Raw genomic sequence first — 16047 nt, forward strand, 5'->3', positions numbered from 1 at the left:
GAATCACACCATCAGGAAATATGGAGGTGAGGTGATGTTTCAAATGTCTTCCCGCCCGGAGGTTCTACCATCCTTTGGGTGTCCCAGGCATGTTTACTTGTAGGTGGGGTCCCCTTACCCTGGAGATTTCAGCACCTGCAGTTTGGATCAGGCAGTACATTTCCCATGGGGGCTGCAGTAACTGGCCCATCCTCACCAGGACCCTCACTCCCAGTGAAGTCCACCCTTGGGACCCTAGCGTGCTCTGGCTGCAGGGATGTGACACCTGGTTGGTTCTGCGCCGCTGAACGAATTCAGTAACGATTCCCGACCCCCTTTTGTTTTGTATTTTCATAATGGGATATAGCAGGTTTGCAATGTCGTTTTCCTTTCCGGTGGACTCGTATTTGCTTCCCTTATGCAGAGAGGTTTCTGTATTTTTGTGTGGATTGCTACCAAGCTTACATATTCTTCGTGTATTACAGTGTGTTGAGTCAAGTTCTAGGTGCTAAAAGCAGGTCCTTATTCACTAATCATTTTCTGTACTTAAGGGTAGGTATGCCAATTTCAAACTCCAGGTTGATGCCTCTCCCGCTGACTTTCCCCTCTGGTAGCCATAAGTTTGCTTTCTCAATCTGTGACTGTGTTTCTGCTAGGGAAGTTTGTTGTTTTGTATTAAGATTTAGATTGGACCTATAAGTGATATCATATGGTATTTCGCTTTCTCTGACCTTTGTCACCCAGTATGATTCTACCTAGGTCCATGCGAGTTCTGCAAATGGACTCATTTCCTTCATTTCGTGGCTCAGTAATATTCCATGCTTCATATGTCCTGCAAGTTCTGTATCCATCGTTCCTTTCTAGGACAATTAGTTTGCTTGCAAGTCTATGCTCTTGAAAAGAGGGGTGCACTCAATGTTGGGGTGCATGTGTCCTTCGATTACTGGGTGTCCCAGGGTATATGCCCCAGAGTGGCATTTCTGGATCCTCTGTAGCTCTAGATTTTAGATGTCTAGGAAGCTCCAAACGGTTCTCCCTAGTGGCTGTTACCGGTTTACCTTCCCATCACCAGCTGGGCAGGGTTAGCTCTTTTACCACGCCTCCTCCAGCGTTTCTTTTTCTTAGACTTGGTGATGGTGGTCATTCTGAATGGTGAGAGATGACACCTCTCTGTCGAGTTGATTTGCATTACCGGAATATTTGATTGCCAAAAAGGGCCTTCGGTGTTTTCCACGGTATATCCCGGAAAAACCCGAACGCCCCTTTGTTCCAACCGAGTCACTGGTTCTATTAAGCAGCTTTTTACGTGCTTTAGTGTGCCAGTAAAACCTACCTGTTGTAATGCATTTGTTGCAACTCCGCCTTGTTTTCACGTCTTTTTCGATCACCTACCCTAAGGTATTGAGCGAGGTCAGGTGTCCTTTACAGCACAGCAGGTCTTTTAATTGGCCGTGCCCCTGAGCACCGGTTTTCAGGTTGTTGTTACGGGAAGCGGCCACAAGGCGGCAGGATTTCTCTCAGCCCCACTCGTGTACCAGGGGCAACCAGGGCCTTTGGGGAAGTCCTCTTCCTGCTTGGAAATTAGATGGCCTGTACCTATGCAAACACCCTAGGGCTTGTGTCTGAGTCCTCCCCCCACCCCTTAACCTTCATGCAGCGGACAAATTCCAAGCTGCGCAAAACGGGATATGAGGGTGTTGTCTTCCCCCGGTGGGGAGACCTTAAGGAAAGAGCTTACAGGTGGGAATCACACCATCAGGAAATATGGAGGTGAGGTGATGTTTCAAATGTCTTCCCGCCTGGAGGTTCTACCATCCTTTGGGTGTCCCAGGCATGTTTACTTGTAGGTGGGGTCCCCTTACCCTGGAGATTTCAGCACCTGCAGTTTGGATCAGGCAGTACATTTCCCATGGGGGCTGCATTAACTGGCCCATCCTCACCAGGACCCTCACTCCCAGTGAAGTCCACCCTTGGGACCCTAGCGTGCTCTGGCTGCAGGGATGTGACACCTGGTTGGTTCTGCGCCGCTGAACGAATTCAGTAACGATTCCCGACCCCCTTTTGTTTTGTATTTTCATAATGGGATATAGCAGGTTTGCAATGTCGTTTTCCTTTCCGGTGGACTCGTATTTGCTTCCCTTATGCAGAGAGGTTTCTGTATTTTTGTGTGGATTGCTACCAAGCTTACATATTCTTCTTCGTGTATTACAGTGTGTTGAGTCAAGTTCTAGGTGCTAAAAGCAGGTCCTTATTCACTAATCATTTTCTGTACTTAAGGGTAGGTATGCCAATTTCAAACTCCAGGTTGATGCCTCTCCCGCTGACTTTCCCCTCTGGTAGCCATAAGTTTGCTTTCTCAATCTGTGACTGTGTTTCTGCTAGGGAAGTTTGTTGTTTTGTATTAAGATTTAGATTGGACCTATAAGTGATATCATATGGTATTTCGCTTTCTCTGACCTTTGTCACCCAGTATGATTCTACCTAGGTCCATGCGAGTTCTGCAAATGGACTCATTTCCTTCATTTCGTGGCTCAGTAATATTCCATGCTTCATATGTCCTGCAAGTTCTGTATCCATCGTTCCTTTCTAGGACAATTAGTTTGCTTGCAAGTCTATGCTCTTGAAAAGAGGGGTGCACTCAATGTTGGGGTGCATGTGTCCTTCGATTACTGGGTGTCCCAGGGTATATGCCCCAGAGTGGCATTTCTGGATCCTCTGTAGCTCTAGATTTTAGATGTCTAGGAAGCTCCAAACGGTTCTCCCTAGTGGCTGTTACCGGTTTACCTTCCCACCACCAGCTGGGCAGGGTTAGCTCTTTTACCACGCCTCCTCCAGCGTTTCTTTTTCTTAGACTTGGTGATGGTGGTCATTCTGAATGGTGAGAGATGACACCTCTCTGTCGAGTTGATTTGCATTACCGGAATATTTGATTGCCAAAAAGGGCCTTCGGTGTTTTCCGCGGTATATCCCGGAAAAACCCGAACGCCCCTTTGTTCCAACCGAGTCACTGGTGCTATTAAGCAGCTTTTTACGTGCTTTAGTGTGCCAGTAAAACCTACCTGTTGTAATGCATTTGTTGCAACTCCGCCTTGTTTTCACGTCTTTTTCGATCACCTACCCTAAGGTATTGAGCGAGGTCAGGTGTCCTTTACAGCACAGCAGGTCTTTTAATTGGCCGTGCCCCTGAGCACCGGTTTTCAGGTTGTTGTTACGGGAAGCGGCCACAAGGCGGCAGGATTTCTCTCAGCCCCACTCGTGTACCAGGGGCAACCAGGGCCTTTGGGGAAGTCCTCTTCCTGCTTGGAAATTAGATGGCCTGTACCTATGCAAACACCCTAGGGCTTGTGTCTGAGTCCTCCCCCCCCCTTAAGCTTCATGCAGCGGACAAATTCCAAGCTGCGCAAAACGGGATATGAGGGTGTTGTCTTCCCCTTGTGGGGAGACCTTAAGGAAAGAGGTTACAGGTGGGAATCACACCATCAGGAAATATGGAGATGAGGTGATGTTTCAAATGTCTTCCCGCCCGGAGGTTCTACCATCCTTTGGGTGTCCCAGGCATGTTTACTTGTAGGTGGGGTACCCTTACCCTGGAGATTTCAGCACCTGCAGTTTGGATCAGGCAGTACATTTCCCATGGGGGCTGCATTAACTGGCCCATCCTCACCAGGACCCTCACTCCCAGTGAAGTCCACCCTTGGGACCCTAGCGTGCTCTGGCTGCAGGGATGTGACACCTGGTTGGTTCTGCGCCGCTGAACGAATTCAGTAACGATTCCCGACCCCCTTTTGTTTTGTATTTTCATAATGGGATATAGCAGGTTTGCAATGTCGTTTTCCTTTCCGGTGGACTCGTATTTGCTTCCCTTATGCAGAGAGGTTTCTGTATTTTTGTGTGGATTGCTACCAAGCTTACATATTCTTCGTGTATTACAGTGTGTTGAGTCAAGTTCTAGGTGCTAAAAGCAGGTCCTTATTCACTAATCATTTTCTGTACTTAAGGGTAGGTATGCCAATTTCAAACTCCAGGTTGATGCCTCTCCCGCTGACTTTCCCCTCTGGTAGCCATAAGTTTGCTTTCTCAATCTGTGACTGTGTTTCTGCTAGGGAAGTTTGTTGTTTTGTATTAAGATTTAGATTGGACCTATAAGTGATATCATATGGTATTTCGCTTTCTCTGACCTTTGTCACCCAGTATGATTCTACCTAGGTCCATGCGAGTTCTGCAAATGGACTCATTTCCTTCATTTCGTGGCTCAGTAATATTCCATGCTTCATATGTCCTGCAAGTTCTGTATCCATCGTTCCTTTCTAGGACAATTAGTTTGCTTGCAAGTCTATGCTCTTGAAAAGAGGGGTGCACTCAATGTTGGGGTGCATGTGTCCTTCGATTACTGGGTGTCCCAGGGTATATGCCCCAGAGTGGCATTTCTGGATCCTCTGTAGCTCTAGATTTTAGATGTCTAGGAAGCTCCAAACGGTTCTCCCTAGTGGCTGTTACCGGTTTACCTTCCCACCACCAGCTGGGCAGGGTTAGCTCTTTTACCACGCCTCCTCCAGCGTTTCTTTTTCTTAGACTTGGTGATGGTGGTCATTCTGAATGGTGAGAGGTGACACCTCTCTGTCGAGTTGATTTGCATTACCGGAATATTTGATTGCCAAAAAGGGCCTTCGGTGTTTTCCACGGTATATCCCGGAAAAACCCGAACGCCCCTTTGTTCCAACTGAGTCACTGGTGCTATTAAGCAGCTTTTTACGTGCTTTAGTGTGCCAGTAAAACCTACCTGTTGTAATGCATTTGTTGCAACTCCGCCTTGTTTTCACGTCTTTTTCGATCACCTACCCTAAGGTATTGAGCGAGGTCAGGTGTCCTTTACAGCACAGCAGGTCTTTTAATTGGCCGTGCCCCTGAGCACCGGTTTTCAGGTTGTTGTTACGGGAAGCGGCCACAAGGCGGCAGGATTTCTCTCAGCCCCACTCGTGTACCAGGGGCAACCAGGGCCTTTGGGGAAGTCCTCTTCCTGCTTGGAAATTAGATGGCCTGTACCTATGCAAACACCCTAGGGCTTGTGTCTGAGTCCTCCCCCCACCCCTTAACCTTCATGCAGCGGACAAATTCCAAGCTGCGCAAAACGGGATATGAGGGTGTTGTCTTCCCCCGGTGGGGAGACCTTAAGGAAAGAGCTTACAGGTGGGAATCACACCATCAGGAAATATGGAGGTGAGGTGATGTTTCAAATGTCTTCCCGCCCGGAGGTTCTACCATCCTTTGGGTGTCCCAGGCATGTTTACTTGTAGGTGGGGTCCCCTTACCCTGGAGATTTCAGCACCTGCAGTTTGGATCAGGCAGTACATTTCCCATGGGGGCTGCATTAACTGGCCCATCCTCACCAGGACCCTCACTCCCAGTGAAGTCCACCCTTGGGACCCTAGCGTGCTCTGGCTGCAGGGATGTGACACCTGGTTGGTTCTGCGCCGCTGAACGAATTCAGTAACGATTCCCGACCCCCTTTTGTTTTGTATTTTCATAATGGGATATAGCAGGTTTGCAATGTCGTTTTCCTTTCCGGTGGACTCGTATTTGCTTCCCTTATGCAGAGAGGTTTCTGTATTTTTGTGTGGATTGCTACCAAGCTTACATATTCTTCTTCGTGTATTACAGTGTGTTGAGTCAAGTTCTAGGTGCTAAAAGCAGGTCCTTATTCACTAATCATTTTCTGTACTTAAGGGTAGGTATGCCAATTTCAAACTCCAGGTTGATGCCTCTCCCGCTGACTTTCCCCTCTGGTAGCCATAAGTTTGCTTTCTCAATCTGTGACTGTGTTTCTGCTAGGGAAGTTTGTTGTTTTGTATTAAGATTTAGATTGGACCTATAAGTGATATCATATGGTATTTCGCTTTCTCTGACCTTTGTCACCCAGTATGATTCTACCTAGGTCCATGCGAGTTCTGCAAATGGACTCATTTCCTTCATTTCGTGGCTCAGTAATATTCCATGCTTCATATGTCCTGCAAGTTCTGTATCCATCGTTCCTTTCTAGGACAATTAGTTTGCTTGCAAGTCTATGCTCTTGAAAAGAGGGGTGCACTCAATGTTGGGGTGCATGTGTCCTTCGATTACTGGGTGTCCCAGGGTATATGCCCCAGAGTGGCATTTCTGGATCCTCTGTAGCTCTAGATTTTAGATGTCTAGGAAGCTCCAAACGGTTCTCCCTAGTGGCTGTTACCGGTTTACCTTCCCACCACCAGCTGGGCAGGGTTAGCTCTTTTACCACGCCTCCTCCAGCGTTTCTTTTTCTTAGACTTGGTGATGGTGGTCATTCTGAATGGTGAGAGATGACACCTCTCTGTCGAGTTGATTTGCATTACCGGAATATTTGATTGCCAAAAAGGGCCTTCGGTGTTTTCCGCGGTATATCCCGGAAAAACCCGAACGCCCCTTTGTTCCAACCGAGTCACTGGTGCTATTAAGCAGCTTTTTACGTGCTTTAGTGTGCCAGTAAAACCTACCTGTTGTAATGCATTTGTTGCAACTCCGCCTTGTTTTCACGTCTTTTTCGATCACCTACCCTAAGGTATTGAGCGAGGTCAGGTGTCCTTTACAGCACAGCAGGTCTTTTAATTGGCCGTGCCCCTGAGCACCGGTTTTCAGGTTGTTGTTACGGGAAGCGGCCACAAGGCGGCAGGATTTCTCTCAGCCCCACTCGTGTACCAGGGGCAACCAGGGCCTTTGGGGAAGTCCTCTTCCTGCTTGGAAATTAGATGGCCTGTACCTATGCAAACACCCTAGGGCTTGTGTCTGAGTCCTCCCCCCACCCCTTAACCTTCATGCAGCGGACAAATTCCAAGCTGCGCAAAACGGGATATGAGGGTGTTGTCTTCCCCCGGTGGGGAGACCTTAAGGAAAGAGGTTACAGGTGGGAATCACACCATCAGGAAATATGGAGGTGAGGTGATGTTTCAAATGTCTTCCCGCCCGGAGGTTCTACCATCCTTTGGGTGTCCCAGGCATGTTTACTTGTAGGTGGGGTCCCCTTACCCTGGAGATTTCAGCACCTGCAGTTTGGATCAGGCAGTACATTTCCCATGGGGGCTGCATTAACTGGCCCATCCTCACCAGGACCCTCACTCCCACTGAAGTCCACCCTTGGGACCCTAGCCTGCTCTGGCTGCAGGGATGTGACACCTGGTTCGTTCTGCGCCGCTGAACGAATTCAGTAACGATTCCCGACCCCCTTTTGTTTTGTATTTTCATAATGGGATATAGCAGGTTTGCAATGTCGTTTTCCTTTCCGGTGGACTCGTATTTGCTTCCCTTATGCAGAGAGGTTTCTGTATTTTTGTGTGGATTGCTACCAAGCTTACATATTCTTCTTCGTGTATTACAGTGTGTTGAGTCAAGTTCTAGGTGCTAAAAGCAGGTCCTTATTCACTAATCATTTTCTGTACTTAAGGGTAGGTATGCCAATTTCAAACTCCAGGTTGATGCCTCTCCCGCTGACTTTCCCCTCTGGTAGCCATAAGTTTGCTTTCTCAATCTGTGACTGTGTTTCTGCTAGGGAAGTTTGTTGTTTTGTATTAAGATTTAGATTGGACCTATAAGTGATATCATATGGTATTTCGCTTTCTCTGACCTTTGTCACCCAGTATGATTCTACCTAGGTCCATGCGAGTTCTGCAAATGGACTCATTTCCTTCATTTCGTGGCTCAGTAATATTCCATGCTTCATATGTCCTGCAAGTTCTGTATCCATCGTTCCTTTCTAGGACAATTAGTTTGCTTGCAAGTCTATGCTCTTGAAAAGAGGGGTGCACTCAATGTTGGGGTGCATGTGTCCTTCGATTACTGGGTGTCCCAGGGTATATGCCCCAGAGTGGCATTTCTGGATCCTCTGTAGCTCTAGATTTTAGATGTCTAGGAAGCTCCAAACGGTTCTCCCTAGTGGCTGTTACCGGTTTACCTTCCCACCACCAGCTGGGCAGGGTTAGCTCTTTTACCACGCCTCCTCCAGCGTTTCTTTTTCTTAGACTTGGTGATGGTGGTCATTCTGAATGGTGAGAGATGACACCTCTCTGTCGAGTTGATTTGCATTACCGGAATATTTGATTGCCAAAAAGGGCCTTCGGTGTTTTCCGCGGTATATCCCGGAAAAACCCGAACGCCCCTTTGTTCCAACCGAGTCACTGGTGCTATTAAGCAGCTTTTTACGTGCTTTAGTGTGCCAGTAAAACCTACCTGTTGTAATGCATTTGTTGCAACTCCGCCTTGTTTTCACGTCTTTTTCGATCACCTACCCTAAGGTATTGAGCGAGGTCAGGTGTCCTTTACAGCACAGCAGGTCTTTTAATTGGCCGTGCCCCTGAGCACCGGTTTTCAGGTTGTTGTTACGGGAAGCGGCCACAAGGCGGCAGGATTTCTCTCAGCCCCACTCGTGTACCAGGGGCAACCAGGGCCTTTGGGGAAGTCCTCTTCCTGCTTGGAAATTAGATGGCCTGTACCTATGCAAACACCCTAGGGCTTGTGTCTGAGTCCTCCCCCCCCCTTAAGCTTCATGCAGCGGACAAATTCCAAGCTGCGCAAAACGGGATATGAGGGTGTTGTCTTCCCCTTGTGGGGAGACCTTAAGGAAAGAGGTTACAGGTGGGAATCACACCATCAGGAAATATGGAGATGAGGTGATGTTTCAAATGTCTTCCCGCCCGGAGGTTCTACCATCCTTTGGGTGTCCCAGGCATGTTTACTTGTAGGTGCGGTCCCCTTACCCTGGAGATTTCAGCACCTGCAGTTTGGATCAGGCAGTACATTTCCCATGGGGGCTGCATTAACTGGCCCATCCTCACCAGGACCCTCACTCCCAGTGAAGTCCACCCTTGGGACCCTAGCGTGCTCTGGCTGCAGGGATGTGACACCTGGTTGGTTCTGCGCCGCTGAACGAATTCAGTAACGATTCCCGACCCCCTTTTGTTTTGTATTTTCATAATGGGATATAGCAGGTTTGCAATGTCGTTTTCCTTTCCGGTGGACTCGTATTTGCTTCCCTTATGCAGAGAGGTTTCTGTATTTTTGTGTGGATTGCTACCAAGCTTACATATTCTTCGTGTATTACAGTGTGTTGAGTCAAGTTCTAGGTGCTAAAAGCAGGTCCTTATTCACTAATCATTTTCTGTACTTAAGGGTAGGTATGCCAATTTCAAACTCCAGGTTGATGCCTCTCCCGCTGACTTTCCCCTCTGGTAGCCATAAGTTTGCTTTCTCAATCTGTGACTGTGTTTCTGCTAGGGAAGTTTGTTGTTTTGTATTAAGATTTAGATTGGACCTATAAGTGATATCATATGGTATTTCGCTTTCTCTGACCTTTGTCACCCAGTATGATTCTACCTAGGTCCATGCGAGTTCTGCAAATGGACTCATTTCCTTCATTTCGTGGCTCAGTAATATTCCATGCTTCATATGTCCTGCAAGTTCTGTATCCATCGTTCCTTTCTAGGACAATTAGTTTGCTTGCAAGTCTATGCTCTTGAAAAGAGGGGTGCACTCAATGTTGGGGTGCATGTGTCCTTCGATTACTGGGTGTCCCAGGGTATATGCCCCAGAGTGGCATTTCTGGATCCTCTGTAGCTCTAGATTTTAGATGTCTAGGAAGCTCCAAACGGTTCTCCCTAGTGGCTGTTACCGGTTTACCTTCCCACCACCAGCTGGGCAGGGTTAGCTCTTTTACCACGCCTCCTCCAGCGTTTCTTTTTCTTAGACTTGGTGATGGTGGTCATTCTGAATGGTGAGAGGTGACACCTCTCTGTCGAGTTGATTTGCATTACTGGAATATTTGATTGCCAAAAAGGGCCTTCGGTGTTTTCCACGGTATATCCCGGAAAAACCCGAACGCCCCTTTGTTCCAACTGAGTCACTGGTGCTATTAAGCAGCTTTTTACGTGCTTTAGTGTGCCAGTAAAACCTACCTGTTGTAATGCATTTGTTGCAACTCCGCCTTGTTTTCACGTCTTTTTCGATCACCTACCCTAAGGTATTGAGCGAGGTCAGGTGTCCTTTACAGCACAGCAGGTCTTTTAATTGGCCGTGCCCCTGAGCACCGGTTTTCAGGTTGTTGTTACGGGAAGCGGCCACAAGGCGGCAGGATTTCTCTCAGCCCCACTCGTGTACCAGGGGCAACCAGGGCCTTTGGGGAAGTCCTCTTCCTGCTTGGAAATTAGATGGCCTGTACCTATGCAAACACCCTAGGGCTTGTGTCTGAGTCCTCCCCCCACCCCTTAACCTTCATGCAGCGGACAAATTCCAAGCTGCGCAAAACGGGATATGAGGGTGTTGTCTTCCCCCGGTGGGGAGACCTTAAGGAAAGAGGTTACAGGTGGGAATCACACCATCAGGAAATATGGAGGTGAGGTGATGTTTCAAATGTCTTCCCGCCCGGAGGTTCTACCATCCTTTGGGTGTCCCAGGCATGTTTACTTGTAGGTGGGGTCCCCTTACCCTGGAGATTTCAGCACCTGCAGTTTGGATCAGGCAGTACATTTCCCATGGGGGCTGCATTAACTGGCCCATCCTCACCAGGACCCTCACTCCCACTGAAGTCCACCCTTGGGACCCTAGCCTGCTCTGGCTGCAGGGATGTGACACCTGGTTCGTTCTGCGCCGCTGAACGAATTCAGTAACGATTCCCGACCCCCTTTTGTTTTGTATTTTCATAATGGGATATAGCAGGTTTGCAATGTCGTTTTCCTTTCCGGTGGACTCGTATTTGCTTCCCTTATGCAGAGAGGTTTCTGTATTTTTGTGTGGATTGCTACCAAGCTTACATATTCTTCTTCGTGTATTACAGTGTGTTGAGTCAAGTTCTAGGTGCTAAAAGCAGGTCCTTATTCACTAATCATTTTCTGTACTTAAGGGTAGGTATGCCAATTTCAAACTCCAGGTTGATGCCTCTCCCGCTGACTTTCCCCTCTGGTAGCCATAAGTTTGCTTTCTCAATCTGTGACTGTGTTTCTGCTAGGGAAGTTTGTTGTTTTGTATTAAGATTTAGATTGGACCTATAAGTGATATCATATGGTATTTCGCTTTCTCTGACCTTTGTCACCCAGTATGATTCTACCTAGGTCCATGCGAGTTCTGCAAATGGACTCATTTCCTTCATTTCGTGGCTCAGTAATATTCCATGCTTCATATGTCCTGCAAGTTCTGTATCCATCGTTCCTTTCTAGGACAATTAGTTTGCTTGCAAGTCTATGCTCTTGAAAAGAGGGGTGCACTCAATGTTGGGGTGCATGTGTCCTTCGATTACTGGGTGTCCCAGGGTATATGCCCCAGAGTGGCATTTCTGGATCCTCTGTAGCTCTAGATTTTAGATGTCTAGGAAGCTCCAAACGGTTCTCCCTAGTGGCTGTTACCGGTTTACCTTCCCACCACCAGCTGGGCAGGGTTAGCTCTTTTACCACGCCTCCTCCAGCGTTTCTTTTTCTTAGACTTGGTGATGGTGGTCATTCTGAATGGTGAGAGGTGACACCTCTCTGTCGAGTTGATTTGCATTACCGGAATATTTGATTGCCAAAAAGGGCCTTCGGTGTTTTCCACGGTATATCCCGGAAAAACCCGAACGCCCCTTTGTTCCAACCGAGTCACTGGTGCTATTAAGCAGCTTTTTACGTGCTTTAGTGTGCCAGTAAAACCTACCTGTTGTAATGCATTTGTTGCAACTCCGCCTTGTTTTCACGTCTTTTTCGATCACCTACCCTAAGGTATTGAGCGAGGTCAGGTGTCCTTTACAGCACAGCAGGTCTTTTAATTGGCCGTGCCCCTGAGCACCGGTTTTCAGGTTGTTGTTACGGGAAGCGGCCACAAGGCGGCAGGATTTCTCTCAGCCCCACTCGTGTACCAGGGGCAACCAGGGCCTTTGGGGAAGCCCTCTTCCTGCTTGGAAATTAGATGGCCTGTACCTATGCAAACACCCTAGGGCTTGTGTCTGAGGCCTCCCCCCCTTAACCTTCATGCAGCGGACAAATTCCAAGCTGCGCAAAACGGGATATGAGGGTGTTGTCTTCCCCCGGTGGGGAGACCTTAAGGAAAGAGCTTACAGGTGGGAATCACACCATAAGGAAATATGGAGGTGAGGTGATGTTTCAAATGTCTTCCCGCCCAGAGGTTCTACCATCCTTTGGGTTTCCCAGGCATATTTACTTGTAGGTTGGGTCCCCTTACCCTGGAGATTTCAGCACCTGCAGTTTGGATCAGGCAGTACATTTCCCATGGGGGCTGCATTAACTGGCCCATCCTCACCAGGACCCTCACTCCCACTGAAGTCCACCCTTGGGACCCTAGCGTGCTCTGGGTGCAGGGAAGTGACACCTGGTTGGTTCTGCGCCGCTGAACGAATTCAGTAACGATTCCCGACCCCCTTTTGTTTTGTATTTTCATAATGGGATATAGCAGGTTTGCAATGTCGTTTTCCTTTCCGGTGGACTCGTATTTGCTTCCCTTATGCAGAGAGGTTTCTGTATTTTTGTGTGGATTGCTACCAAGCTTACATATTCTTCTTCGTGTATTACAGTGTGTTGAGTCAAGTTCTAGGTGCTAAAAGCAGGTCCTTATTCACTAATCATTTTCTGTACTTAAGGGTAGGTATGCCAATTTCAAACTCCAGGTTGATACCTCTCCCGCTGACTTTCCCCTCTGGTAGCCATAAGTTTGCTTTCTCAATCTGTGACTGTGTTTCTGCTAGGGAAGTTTGTTGTTTTGTATTAAGATTTAGATTGGACCTATAAGTGATATCATATGGTATTTCGCTTTCTCTGACCTTTGTCACCCAGTATGATTCTACCTAGGTCCATGCGAGTTCTGCAAATGGACTCATTTCCTTCATTTCGTGGCTCAGTAATATTCCATGCTTCATATGTCCTGCAAGTTCTGTATCCATCGTTCCTTTCTAGGACAATTAGTTTGCTTGCAAGTCTATGCTCTTGAAAAGAGGGGTGCACTCAATGTTGGGGTGCATGTGTCCTTCGATTACTGGGTGTCCCAGGGTATATGCCCCAGAGTGGCATTTCTGGATCCTCTGTAGCTCTAGATTTTAGATGTCTAGGAAGCTCCAAACGGTTCTCCCTAGTGGCTGTTACCGGTTTACCTTCCCACCACCAGCTGGGCAGGGTTAGCTCTTTTACCACGCCTCCTCCAGCGTTTCTTTTTCTTAGACTTGGTGATGGTGGTCATTCTGAATGGTGAGAGATGACACCTCTCTGTCGAGTTGATTTGCATTACCGGAATATTTGATTGCCAAAAAGGGCCTTCGGTGTTTTCCACGGTATATCCCGGAAAAACCCGAACGCCCCTTTGTTCCAACCGAGTCACTGGTTCTATTAAGCAGCTTTTTACGTGCTTTAGTGTGCCAGTAAAACCTACCTGTTGTAATGCATTTGTTGCAACTCCGCCTTGATTTCACGTCTTTTTCGATCACCTACCCTAAGGTATTGAGCGAGGTCAGGTGTCCTTTACAGCACAGCAGGTCTTTTAATTGGCCGTGCCCCTGAGCACCGGTTTTCAGGTTGTTGTTACGGGAAGCGGCCACAAGGCGGCAGGATTTCTCTCAGCCCCACTCGTGTACCAGGGGCAACCAGGGCCTTTGGGGAAGTCCTCTTCCTGCTTGGAAATTAGATGGCCTGTACCTATGCAAACACCCTAGGGCTTGTGTCTGAGTCCTCCCCCCACCCCTTAACCTTCATGCAGCGGACAAATTCCAAGCTGCGCAAAACGGGATATGAGGGTGTTGTCTTCCCCCGGTGGGGAGACCTTAAGGAAAGAGCTTACAGGTGGGAATCACACCATCAGGAAATATGGAGGTGAGGTGATGTTTCAAATGTCTTCCCGCCCGGAGGTTCTACCATCCTTTGGGTGTCCCAGGCATGTTTACTTGTAGGTGGGGTCCCCTTACCCTGGAGATTTCAGCACCTGCAGTTTGGATCAGGCAGTACATTTCCCATGGGGGCTGCATTAACTGGCCCATCCTCACCAGGACCCTCACTCCCAGTGAAGTCCACCCTTGGGACCCTAGCGTGCTCTGGCTGCAGGGATGTGACACCTGGTTGGTTCTGCGCCGCTGAACGAATTCAGTAACGATTCCCGACCCCCTTTTGTTTTGTATTTTCATAATGGGATATAGCAGGTTTGCAATGTCGTTTTCCTTTCCGGTGGACTCGTATTTGCTTCCCTTATGCAGAGAGGTTTCTGTATTTTTGTGTGGATTGCTACCAAGCTTACATATTCTTCTTCGTGTATTACAGTGTGTTGAGTCAAGTTCTAGGTGCTAAAAGCAGGTCCTTATTCACTAATCATTTTCTGTACTTAAGGGTAGGTATGCCAATTTCAAACTCCAGGTTGATGCCTCTCCCGCTGACTTTCCCCTCTGGTAGCCATAAGTTTGCTTTCTCAATCTGTGACTGTGTTTCTGCTAGGGAAGTTTGTTGTTTTGTATTAAGATTTAGATTGGACCTATAAGTGATATCATATGGTATTTCGCTTTCTCTGACCTTTGTCACCCAGTATGATTCTACCTAGGTCCATGCGAGTTCTGCAAATGGACTCATTTCCTTCATTTCGTGGCTCAGTAATATTCCATGCTTCATATGTCCTGCAAGTTCTGTATCCATCGTTCCTTTCTAGGACAATTAGTTTGCTTGCAAGTCTATGCTCTTGAAAAGAGGGGTGCACTCAATGTTGGGGTGCATGTGTCCTTCGATTACTGGGTGTCCCAGGGTATATGCCCCAGAGTGGCATTTCTGGATCCTCTGTAGCTCTAGATTTTAGATGTCTAGGAAGCTCCAAACGGTTCTCCCTAGTGGCTGTTACCGGTTTACCTTCCCACCACCAGCTGGGCAGGGTTAGCTCTTTTACCACGCCTCCTCCAGCGTTTCTTTTTCTTAGACTTGGTGATGGTGGTCATTCTGAATGGTGAGAGGTGACACCTCTCTGTCGAGTTGATTTGCATTACCGGAATATTTGATTGCCAAAAAGGGCCTTCGGTGTTTTCCGCGGTATATCCCGGAAAAACCCGAACGCCCCTTTGTTCCAACCGAGTCACTGGTGCTATTAAGCAGCTTTTTACGTGCTTTAGTGTGCCAGTAAAACCTACCTGTTGTAATGCATTTGTTGCAACTCCGCCTTGTTTTCACGTCTTTTTCGATCACCTACCCTAAGGTATTGAGCGAGGTCAGGTGTCCTTTACAGCACAGCAGGTCTTTTAATTGGCCGTGCCCCTGAGCACCGGTTTTCAGGTTGTTGTTACGGGAAGCGGCCACAAGGCGGCAGGATTTCTCTCAGCCCCACTCGTGTACCAGGGGCAACCAGGGCCTTTGGGGAAGTCCTCTTCCTGCTTGGAAATTAGATGGCCTTTACCTATGCAAACACCCTAGGGCTTGTGTCTGAGTCCTCCCCCCCCCCTTAAGCTTCATGCAGCGGACAAATTCCAAGCTGCGCAAAACGGGATATGAGGGTGTTGTCTTCCCCTTGTGGGGAGACCTTAAGGAAAGAGGTTACAGGTGGGAATCACACCATCAGGAAATATGGAGATGAGGTGATGTTTCAAATGTCTTCCCGCCCGGAGGTTCTACCATCCTTTGGGTGTCCCAGGCATGTTTACTTGTAGGTGGGGTCCCCTTACCCTGGAGATTTCAGCACCTGCAGTTTGGATCAGGCAGTACATTTCCCATGGGGGCTGCATTAACTGGCCCATCCTCACCAGGACCCTCACTCCCAGTGAAGTCCACCCTTGGGACCCTAGCATGCTCTGGCTGCAGGGATGTGACACCTGGTTGGTTCTGCGCCGCTGAACGAATTCAGTAACGATTCCCGACCCCCTTTTGTTTTGTATTTTCATAATGGGATATAGCAGGTTTGCAATGTCGTTTTCCTTTCCGGTGGACTCGTATTTGCTTCCCTTATGCAGAGAGGTTTCTGTATTTTTGTGTGGATTGCTACCAAGCTTACATATTCTTCTTCGTGTATTACAGTGTGTTGAGTCAAGTTCTAGGTGCTAAAAGCAGGTCCTTATTCACTAATCATTTTCTGTACTTA

This window comes from Mesoplodon mirus (genome assembly GCF_964341445.2).
Source record: "Mesoplodon mirus genome assembly, chromosome: 9".
In the NCBI taxonomy this organism is placed as follows: domain Eukaryota; kingdom Metazoa; phylum Chordata; class Mammalia; order Artiodactyla; family Ziphiidae; genus Mesoplodon; species Mesoplodon mirus.